At 41.6% G+C, this 11,698-nt stretch overlaps 1 long non-coding RNA gene across 1 annotated transcript; it reads right to left on the minus strand.

Moving 5' to 3' along the window:
- Positions 1-273: 273 nt before the first annotated feature.
- Positions 274-11,668, minus strand: LOC123788493 (uncharacterized). The gene is made up of 3 exons (XR_006778514.2): positions 11,570-11,668; positions 9,279-9,559; positions 274-792 (listed from the first exon to the last, which is right to left on the minus strand). It is a non-coding gene; the product is annotated as an uncharacterized LOC123788493 (long non-coding RNA).
- Positions 11,669-11,698: the final 30 nt, after the last annotated feature.

Genomic DNA, 11,698 nt, shown 5'->3' on the forward strand with positions numbered 1-11,698 from the left:
ACATCACGTATTCCACAAAGATATAATGAACCCTGTCACTGTCACTGCAGGAGTCCAGCATGAATCATGGCCCCTGTCTGCCCTCAAGGTCACCATCACTGCCATTCTCTGGCTCTGATTAGGGTGGGCTCCTCTCATCTCTGCCTGGAGGCTGGACTCTTCTCGTCCTGCTTATAGTTATTCATGTGCTTATATGTTCATCTATTTAATGGATATTTGTTGAGCTCCTATTATGTGTCAGGCACTGTGACAAATAGTAAAGACACAGTGCCAAAAGACCCTGCCCTCACAGAGCCTGTAGTCTGGAAGATAAATAGATAATAACCAAGTAAATGAACAAGTATTTGATGACAGTCTTCATAAGCACTCTGAAGGCAGGACTGGGATACTATGACAGCATGTCATGGGACCCTGCCTTAGTCTGGGGGCTCCCCTCTCTGCAGCCTGCCTCACATCCTCCAGCCCACACTGATTGTGCACTAGAGGAAATTCTCTAGACACAGGTCCCTCCATCCTGGATACTCAGTGACATTTCCGGTTTCCAGGGATTTCATTGCTTTTTTTTTTTTTTTTTTGAGTTGCCTTATAGTTTGTATTACTTTGTGAGTCTTCATGAATTGTAGTTTTTTAAATCAGAAGAAAAACATCCCTTGACAGTCTGGGTTCATAAAATTCATGTTCTGCAATCTTGAATCACTCCCTAATGGTATCATATAGATGTCTGTGTCCTTCAGACTCCTTTGAGGAGGACTCCACTTCCATTCAAGACAGAGGAATAGGGACTAGATTTACCTGAAAGAAATAAACAAAAAAATACAAAATATATAAAATAATGGTTTTCAAAATACTAGACACCAGGTGATGAAGGACAGTGATCCCTGAGATGGGAAACAAATGAGGTGAGTCCTACAATTTTCACTCTTATTGACGTGAGAAGTTCTCCAGGCTATAGTGTAGAGGAAGGGGAACCCAGCTAGAGCCCAGAAAACTCCCTGAGTTCAGGGGGTGGAGCTGAGAGTCCAGGGAGACCACAGTGGCCAGAGTTTGCCAAATATAGTACCAAAGATGCAGAGGGCTACACGCACAACTCTGAAGATCCATAAGGAGTTCCCTTCAAGTGTTCAGCAGAGTACTGGTCAGAGCGTGTGTATGAAGATACTACCTGAAACAGGGGCAGGGGAAACATCAGAAAGGAATAGAGAACAGTGCACTCAAAGGGCTGGAAATAGTGACTGTTCTGACCAGCAAGAAAAGTTCACAAATTATGGGACATTGGGTAGAATATTTGGAAAGGTCTTGTCTGAGTCATGTGAAATAATTAGCCCTATGTGGAACACTCTTCTAGACCCACCTAACAAATCATAAAAGAATATTCAGAAAGATCAGATGTTTTCAATTCACTTAATTGGATCCCAAACCAAGGCACAAGAATCTGTATAGGAATACTGAAATATTTGGGACCCAACAAAGTAAAATTCACAAAGTGTGGCAATCAAACAAATTAATGGGCATAAGAAGAAGCATGAAAACATGATTAATAACAAGAATAATCAATCTAAACTGACCCAGAACTGACACAAATATTAGAATTAGAAGAAAAGGACATTGACAGTGATTATAACTGTATTTCATCTATTCAGAAAATTAAGTAGAGACATTGAAGACAGAAAAAAAGGCCTAAATCAAACTTCTGGAGATGAAGACTACGATGTCTGAGATTAAAAGTACACTGGGTTAGGGGCGCCTGGGTGGCACAGTCGTTAAGCGTCTGCCTTTGGCTCAGGGCAGGATCCCGGCGTTATGGGATCGAGCCCCACATCAGGCTCCTCAGCTATGAGCCTGCTTCTTCCTCTCCCACTCCCCCTGCTTGTGTTCCCTCTCTCGCTGGCTGTCTCTATCTCTGTCAAATAAATAAATGAAATCTTTAAAAAAAAAAAAAAGTACACTGGGTTAGATTAAAAGCAGATTAGACTCAGCAGAAGAAAAGATTAGTGAACTTGAAGCCATAGCAATAGAAATTATTCATAATGAAGCACACACAGAAAAAAGATTTTTTAAAAAGAATAGAGGATCAGTAAACTAAAGGACAACTTTAAGTGACCTTATATATATGTAATTGGAGTCCCTGAAGCACAGAAAAACATTTGTAGAAGTAATGGACAAAAATTTTCCACATTCACTGAAAACTCTATACCTGCTGATCCAAGAAGCTCAACAGATCTAAAGCACAAGACACACGAATAAAGCTACTCCAAGGCACATCGTAATCAAAGTATTCAAAACCGAGGATAATGAGAAAAATCTTAGCTGCCAGAGAAAAAAAGACATGTCCAGAGGACCAACAGCAACAAAAAGGAGTACCACAGATTTCTCGTCATTAAAATGTAATCAAGAATACATTGGAGCCACATCTTTAAAGTACTAAAAGAAAAAATTGACAATTTAAGATTTTATACCTAGCAAAAAATATCTTTCAAAAAACGAAGGTGAAATAAAGATTTTTTTTTTCAGACAAAAGATGTAAAAATTTGGTATCGGGGAAATGAAGAATGCCTTTGATGGGCTCATTGGTAGTCTAGACATGGCTGAGGAAAGACTCTCTGAGCATCGGAAGACACATGTATATTAAAAATAAATGGATGGAGAAAAATGTACCATGCTGTCATTAATCAAAAGAAAGAGAGTCACTATATTCAGCCAGAGCAGACTTCAGAGCAGGGGATGTTATCAGGGATAGAGAGGGGCATTACACAATGACAAAGGGGTCAATTCTCCAGGAAGACGTAACAACCCTTATGTGTATGTACCTACCAAGCACATCAAATATGTGAAGCAAAACCTCTTGGAACTCCAAGGAGGACTAGATGAATCCACAATTATAGTTGAAGAATTCAGCAGCCCTCTATCAGAAATGGACAGACTTATCAGGCAGAAAATCAGTAAGGAGACAGTTGAACTCATTAGTACCATCAATCAACTGGATATCATTTGACATCTATCAACCACTTCATCCCACAACATCAGGATATATGTTCTTCTCAAGCTCGCATGGAACGTTCACCAAGATAGACGATGTTCTGGGTCATAAAACACACCTTGGCGAATTTAAAAGAACAGAAATCATACAGTGTCAGCCCTCAGATCACAGTGGAATTAAGCTAGAAATCAATAACAGGAAGATAGCCAGGTGCACACCGAGCATTTACTAAGTTTGACTGTACTTTGGGCCACAACACAAGTCTGTCAATTTAGAAAGCTTCAAGTCATACGACATATGTTCTCTGACTGCAATGGAATTAAATTAGAGATTTATAACAAATATATCTAGAAAATCCTCAAATATGGAGAAACTAAATAATCCATGGGTTAAAAAAAGGAATAACAAAGAAAATGTAAAAGTATTTGATCCGAATGAAAATAAAAGCACAACATATAAAAATCTGTGGGCTGCTGCTAAAGCAATTCTTAAGGGGAAATTTATAGAATGAAACACCTACATTGGAGAAAAAAAAGATCCCAAAATAATGACCTCTGCTTCCACCTTAAGAAACTAGAAAAATAAGCGAACAAAGGGAATAAATAATAAAAATTAAAAAAGAAATCAATAGAGGGCGCCTGGGTGGCTCAGGTCATGATCCCGGGGTCGGGAATGGAGCCGGATCGGGCTCCCTGCCCGGCGGGAAGCCTGCTTCTCCCTCTCCCACTCTGCCTGCTTGTGTTCCCTTTCTTGCTGTATCTCTCTCTGTCAAGTAAATAAAGTCTTAAAAAAAAATAAGAAATCAATAGAAAACACAAGAACTGAGAAAAATATGAAAACAAAAACTGGTTCTTTGAGATGATCAACAGAATTGATAAACCTCTAGCTAGACTCATCAGAAAGAAAAATACACAAATTATTAATATCAGGAATAAGAGAAGTGATATCTTGATAGAATCTAAGGTTTTAAAGGCTAATTAGTTAATACTATAAACAATGTTATGCCAATGAATTTGACAGCTTAGATGAAATGAACAAATTCCTTCAAAGACACAGACTACCAGAGCTCACTTAAAAAATAAAATAAAAAGGTACTGGAAGAGCCCTATATCTACTAAAGAAACTGGACTTTAGTTAACCTTCCCACAGTGAAAACTCAAGGCTCAGATGGCTTGATGGGTGAATTCTTCCAAACACTTATGGGAGAAGCAATACCAGTTCTACACAAACTCTTTCCGAAAATTGCAGAGGATGAAAGATATCCCAGCTGACTGTAGCCAGCAATACCTGATACTAAAACCAGACAAAGACTACAGGAAAAGTAACTACAGATCAGTCCTTCATGAAAATAGAATAAAAATTCTAAAAATGTTATCAAATCAGCCCAACGATATGTATTAAAAAAAGGGACATCCTGGGGTGCCTGGGTGGCTCAGTTGTTGAGCATCTGCCTTCGGCTCAGGGCGTGATCCCGGCGTTCTGGGATCGAGCCCTGCATTGGGCTCCTCTGCTGGGAGCCTGCTTCTTCCTCTCTCACTCCCCCTGCTTGTGTTCCCTCTCTCGCTGGCTGTCTCTCTCTCTGTCAAATAAATAAAATCTTAAAAAAAAAAAGGGACATCCTTATCAAATGAGGTTTATTCCAGGAATGTGGGGTTGGTTTAACATATGAAAAGCAATCAGTGTAATTCCCCATATTAACACACTATAAAAGAAAAACCTTATCGTCATCTCAACAGATTCTAAGAAAGCATTTGATGAAAATTAGACATCCATCCCTGAGAGAAACTGTCAGCAAACTAGGAATAAAATGAATTTCTGCAACCTGACAAAGGACAGCTATGAAAAAACAGCATTACACTTAATGTGAATGTGACTGAATGCCTCTCCTCTAAGATCAGGAACAAGACAAGGATGTCTTCTCACCACTGCTCTCCAACGTTGTACTGGAGGTTCTAGCAAGTATGATTAGGCAAGAAAAAGTCGGGACGGGCGCGGAGTCGGGGGGGGGGGGGGGGGGAGGGGAAGTCATCCAGATTGAAGAAGTAAAAGCTATCTTTATTCACAGACAACCTGATTGTTATGTAAAACACCTGATGGACTCTACAAAGAAGCTACTAGAACTAAAAAGTGAGTTTAGCAAGTTTGCAGGATACAAGAGCAATACACAAAAATTGATTGTATCTCTAGACTAGCAAAAATCATACACTGAAACTAAAATAACATTTACAATAGCATCAAACGTGTGAAACACTTAGGGATAAATCTGACCAAAGATATGATCTGTACATTGACAACTACCAAACATTGCTTAGAGAAGCTAAAGAAGCCCTAAATAAATGGAAAGATAAGCATCGTTAATGGGTTAGAAGACTCAGGATTGTTAAGATACCAATTCTTTCCAAATGGATTTATTTGGAGAGAATCCATTTGATTTAGTTGGAGATCTTCGATTTGTTCTGGGATTTGATATACTTTTCATCAAAACTCCAGCAGGATTTTTTTTTTAAGATTCATTTATTAGAGAGAGAGAGAGAGAGCGCACGCACACGCCAGTGCAGGGAGGACTAGAGGGAAAGAATCCCTGCTGAATGGGGAGCCCAACAGTCTGTGGGTGGGTCCCCAACCCCCACCCTGAGATCGTGACCTGAGCCGAAACCAAGAGTCAGATGATTAACCGACTGAGCCACCCAGGTGCCCCTCCAGCAGGATTTTTGTAGAAACTGAAAACCAGATTCTAAAATTTATATGGAAATGCAAAGGACATAAAATAGCCAAAACAACTTTGGGGAAAAAAAAAGAAAAGGAAAGGAGAACAAAATTGGAGAACTAACACCACCCAATTTCAAGATTTATTATAACACCACAGTAATAAAAGAACAGTGTAGTATTGGCATAAACATATAAAAATAGGTCACTGCATGGGGCATCTGGGCGGCTCAGTCGGTTAAGCGTCTGCCTTCAGCTAAGGTCATGAGCTCAGGGTCCTGGCATCAAGCCCTGTATCAGGCTCCCTGCTCAGCAGAGAGCCTACTTCTCCCTCTCTCTCTGCCCCTCCCACCCACTTGTGCTCTCTTTCTCAAATAAATAAAATCTTTAAAAAATAAAGGTCATTGAAATAGAATAGAGACTTCAAAAGTACACCCACACAGATATGGACGGCTGATTTTTTTAAAAGGTGCAAAGGGCAAAGGCAATTCTGCGCAGAAAGGGTAGTCTTTTCAGGAAATGATTCTGGAACAATTGGCATACATATGCAAAAATATACTTCATACCTCACACTATATTAAAAAAATAACTCAAAATGTACCATACATCTAAATGTGCAGTGTAAATCTATGAGCCTTCTAAAAGAGAACACAGGAAAAAGCTTCGTTACCTTGGGTTAGGCAAAGCACGGCACATGAAAGAACACATTGATAAACTGAACTTCATCAAAATTAGAAAGTTCTCTCTTAAAGATGTTGTTAAAAGAATAAAGGGAAGCCACAAACCGGGAGAAAGTATTTGCGAACATATTTTTAATATAGGTCTTTTATCCAGAATATATAAGAATTCTTGAAATTCAATAAGAAAACAACCTAACTTTAAAAAATAGGCAAAAGATTTGAATACAGAGCTCGACAGAGAAGATCCACGAATGGCAAATAAGCACATGGAAAGATGTTCAATATCATTAGTCGTTAGGCCAATGAAAACTAAAAACCACAGTGAGATACCCCAACACATGTATTAGAAGGGCAAAAATTAAAAAGACTGACCAGCACCAAGGGTACTGAGGAAGCAACACTCTCAAAGCTGCTAGAGGAGATTTAAAATGGTTCAACGACTTGGGAAAACACTTTGGAAGTTTCTTGAAAAGTTCAATGCACCTTTCATATGATTCAACCATCCCACTCCTAAACATTTTCCCAAGAGAAATGGAAACGTATGTCCAAAGACTTGTACATAAATGGTAATTGGAGTTTTATTTCTTAATAGCCAGGGACTGGAAACAACCCCAAAGTCCCTCAGCAGGTGACTGGATAACAAATTTTGGTACATCAATATAATGGAATATTACTCAGCAATAAAAAGGTACAGGCTATTGATACACATGACAACATGGGTGAACCCTAAAATAATTATGCTGAGTGGAAGAAGCCGGACAGAAAGAGTACGTACTTAGGATGCCTTTTTATCAAACTCTAGAAAATGCAAGCTCATGTGTAGGGGAGGAGCTCAGTGGTTGCCTGGGGGAAGGAAGTCACACAGATGGAGTGGAAGGAAGGGATTCCCAAGGGGCATGAGGAAACTTTGGGGGTGATGGGCATGTTTGTAACCTTGATATGGTGATGATTACATGGTATGTACACAGGTCAAAACTTATCAAATTATATGCTTTAAATATGTGCCATTTAGTGTATGCCAATTATACCCGAGTAAGCCTGTTTGTTTACTTGTTTATTTGTTTTTAAAAAATCAGCTGCGGATGCAGAAGGTGGCCAGCCACCTTTGGATTACTTCATCTTCACAAGACATACCAGCATAGAAAGAAAACTCATCGAGCAAGGCTGCTTACTGGGGTCATGTAGCTGATGGGGAGATTGTGATGTACTGAGGTAGCCAAAGTCCCAGGGCCGGAGGGGAATCGGTCTGGCCACTCATGTCTCTGGACTGCTAGTTCGGGTCAGTTCATTTCCATTTGAAATGTTTGTCGCCCTGGATGGGTCTTAAAGGGGACAGGAGAAATCCTGCACAGCCATGGAACAAGATGAGATGAGACCAGAACGAGGCTGATGTTGGCAGTAACGGTAGTAATGCTCTCTCTCACTGGCTGGGCACTGACTGTCACCCAGAGCCCCAGAAATTCATGTCTGTTCACCCTCACTCTTGTCCTCTGTGGAAGCTGCTATCATGTCATTTTTGAGAGGAGGAAATGGAGGTGGGGAGTAGCAAGGGCTCAGACAGCTAATGAGTTGTGGAGCTAGAATTTTAACTCATATCTTACCTGATCCCCAAGCTCTTACCATGAAACTGCCCCCATTCCCAGGCCAGTATACACATGTGAACACATGCGTATTCACCTGTACACAAACAAGACCATACACACACACACACTTTACATATATGTGTGTGTGCATGCACACATGGATTTACGTTCGTGTACATACGTATTTGAACACATACATTCACGTGCATACAAAATGGCCACCAATGCATACACACATGCACCCATATATGTCCCCTGAAGCCACACACATATACAGAGGCACACATGCTGAGAACACCCTAAGAATTTATATTCTGCTCTTTTGGTGCTGGCTTCCCGTTAGCAGCAACCACGGCAACCCACTGCCAGCCTCTCCCAGTCCAGGCCCCAGGAATCTTCAGGACGCTGCAGTCCTGAGTCTAAAGTGAAATTATGCTCAGGCCCCTGATCTGGGGACTGCACGCAAGTCAGGGCAATCAGATGCATCCCATTTTCTCATGAAAGAAATTTCTGACAGGCTTATTAACCTTTGAAAATACCAGCTCTCTGTCCAAAGGACTTCCGGAGTCCAGATCGAACTGAAAAATAATCTTGTGACAGACCACCCGGTTCTGAGCTGATGGGAATTACTTTCAACCCAGGCCAGCATGTCCCTCCGACAAAATGTTCCACATACCAAATCTGACAGCAGCCAGCTCTCGGGAGCAAGGGAGCCAAGTGTCAGCTATTATAGATCATATCCATGAAGGCTGTGACATAGGGTGATTGCTCTGGGCCTCCGTCATTGTGGGGGCATCGGGGATAGCAGGAAGGAGCTGGGCTAAGTGCCTTTGACACTTACGTCCCTGTGCTATAGGACAGAGAGTCTGCCTGTCATCACAGACAGATGTAGGCTTGGCCTCTGGCAATCATTTTCTCTTTTGAGTGTTCAGCTTGGGGTAGAATTATAGTTTGGTGGGTGCTGTCAGGAATAAAAAGACAGAGTGTCATGTGGAAAATTGGAGATAAATGGATTAACTCCAGGATTGGAGGAAGTGACTCATCCACCCCATTGTCTCATGGTGGAGGACAGTCTTCTTGTCTGCTCTTTTTGGGCCACCTTCTGGGGTCAGAAGACGGTCTGTATCATTTCTGGAAGTCTCAGTGTTTTTCCTTACCCCATGAAACACATGTGAAACAGCTTTTCTACCATAATAGCTGCCAGGGACCCCAAGTGTAGCCTTGTCTTTGCCTTGAATAAATTGGATGACCTTGGGCAACACCCTTAACTTTGGAGCCTCAACTTACACATATAGAAGATGCTCGTATGGATGCCTGTCCTGTCTGCCTTACCAATTTGCCATGAAGACCAGCAGGACTGATGAAAAGACTGCACTCCAAGTGACAGGGACAGTGGCTGTGCTTTGTCACATCTTTCAGCATCCTCATCATTGCTCACGGTGTTTCTGCTCCAACGTCGACTTTCACAGGCTTCCAGGCAAAAAGTTTTCCATCTTCCTCTAGAACTATCTGGGAACCCTGGAGTTTCCATCCTTCAAGGCCTTCCTGTGGCTTGGCTGTTCAGTTTTCCCTTGAACTCTGTGGGATATTCATCTTTCTCATCGCTTCCATCCCTGTTTTAGGCAGGAAAAATCTCTGTCACTTATAACCAGGTAATCTTAACTGATGAACATGTAACTCCCTAAAACTTTCCCTCTGACGATCTTCAGAAAGGCACAAGTACCTGCCACCCAACCGTCCTGCACCCACCCCATTTATGAAATACCAGGCATCAAATCCTGAAAGTCCTTTATCCTCAAAGTCTGCAAGGTAAGGGCTCTCATTATGTATCCATTTTGTAGGTGAGGAACTGAGACTCTGAAAGATGTGAGCATCTGTCCAAGATTACAGCTAGAACCAGGAATCTTGGTTGATACATTTCAGTAAAAACCCCACGTAAGGGAGATTGGTGAAAGGAACAGGGGAGGATCTCTGGCCAAGATAGCACCTTTCCCCATCTCTCACTTTCTCAAAGCACATAGTCTGCCATCTCTGCTTCTGTTCCATCTTCCTGCCTTTCTCTGTGGACTGGCTTTCTCTGCTTACTCATCAGGGAGTATATTGCTGGGAAAGGGAGCTCCAAACCTAACTTTAGTAATTAATTTCAAGGTTCTGCCATCAACTATGGTTTTTGTGTTTCTTAATTTGAATATTAAGAGAAAACCTGTTTGGTGCTTGGACAGCTGGGGTGAGCTGAAAAATGTCCTTCCTTCCCCAAAGATATCTATCTAACTCCTAGAACTTGTGACTGTTACCTTATATAGAAAGTCTTTACAGAAGTGATTAAGTTAAGGATTTTAAGATGGGGAGATTATCCTGGATTATAAGGGCAGGTTCCGAATGGAATCATACATATCTTTATCAGAGTGAGGCAAAGGGAGATTGGGCACAGACAGAAGAGGTTATGTGACAATGGAGGCAAAGCTGGGAGTGATGCAGCCATAAACCAAGTAATGCTTGCAGTTACCAGAAGCTGGAAGAGACAAGGAGCAGATTCTCCCCTAGAGCCTCTGAAGGGAGTGCAGCTCTGCTGATACTCTGCTTTTGGCAGTGATACTGATTTCAAATTACTGGTATCCAAGACTGTGATAGAATAAATTTATGTTGTTTTAAGGCACCAGATTGTTCTAATTTGTTACAGTGGCTACAGGGGACTAATACAGCAGCCAATGGATTCATTCCTCCTGCATTGGGTGTCCACTCGTTGTCCAAACAGTATTATCCAGGGGGATGTTAATATGAAAAACATAGTCAGTGAGGCCTACCCATAGCAGTGCCTATGGGAAAGAAGTAGGTGACAATCTTTAGAGAAAGGGAGACACTTGCATGCATCTCACTACCACTCCCTGACACCTGCTATCATGTAGGTGTGAGAGGAAGTGTTGGGAAGCACAGGGCAGCAGCCATGCCTGAATGCAGTACCACGATGAGGGCTCTCTCCTTCTCCACCCAAACAGGGAGTGTGTTCAGAAACAGCTCTTAAGGGGCAGTAGTGGAAAACAGGAAACGTTAGAAAATGAGTCTGCCTGTCCAACTAATTCAAACAAGTGTTAACATCCTTCTTTAGCTAGGCCTTGGGATGAGTTCTTAGCATAGGCACCAAACTACAGGGAAGAGAAAGACCTACACATCCTGGACAGCTGGTAAGAAAATAACAGGATCATTAAATCATTCACTTAGTCATTTATTCAACCAGTGGTTGCTGTGCATAGAGATGGACCAGGTTAGGTGACAGTACAATAAAATATGTAGAGCAATCCTCTTCATGGGATGAGAAAAAGAAGCAAAATAATCATAAATTGAGAAAAGGGCTATGAAATAAAGGAGTAAGTTTCTGAGACAGAATGAGGTGTATGAGTGGGTGGGGATGAAGGTGGTGGTGGCAGTCAGACCTTGGAATCAGGAGTTACATTTGGCGTGCGGGAGGGTGTGTGATAAGTTTGAATGGATAAGTCGAATGGGCAGTTGGATTTAAACCTGGGGCTGGGAGAAAAAGTTTGGGCAGGAAATGGAAATTTGTTAGAGCTAAGGAAATGAAGGAAAGGTCCAGGAAAAAGAGAATTTAGAGTTGGTGTAAGTTTTACCTTTGGCTCTATGCATGCAGAGGACACGAACATCTCCCACGTGTGAAGAAAAGGTTTACAAGAAAATTGAAAAGTTGCGTAGCCCTGCCTCCTTCCTCCCTCAACCAGACTACATTTCCCAGAATCCCG

This window comes from Ursus americanus, chromosome 20 (assembly GCF_024610735.1).
Source record: "Ursus americanus isolate L20-20 chromosome 20, mUrsAme1.1.p, whole genome shotgun sequence".
NCBI lineage: Eukaryota > Metazoa > Chordata > Mammalia > Carnivora > Ursidae > Ursus > Ursus americanus.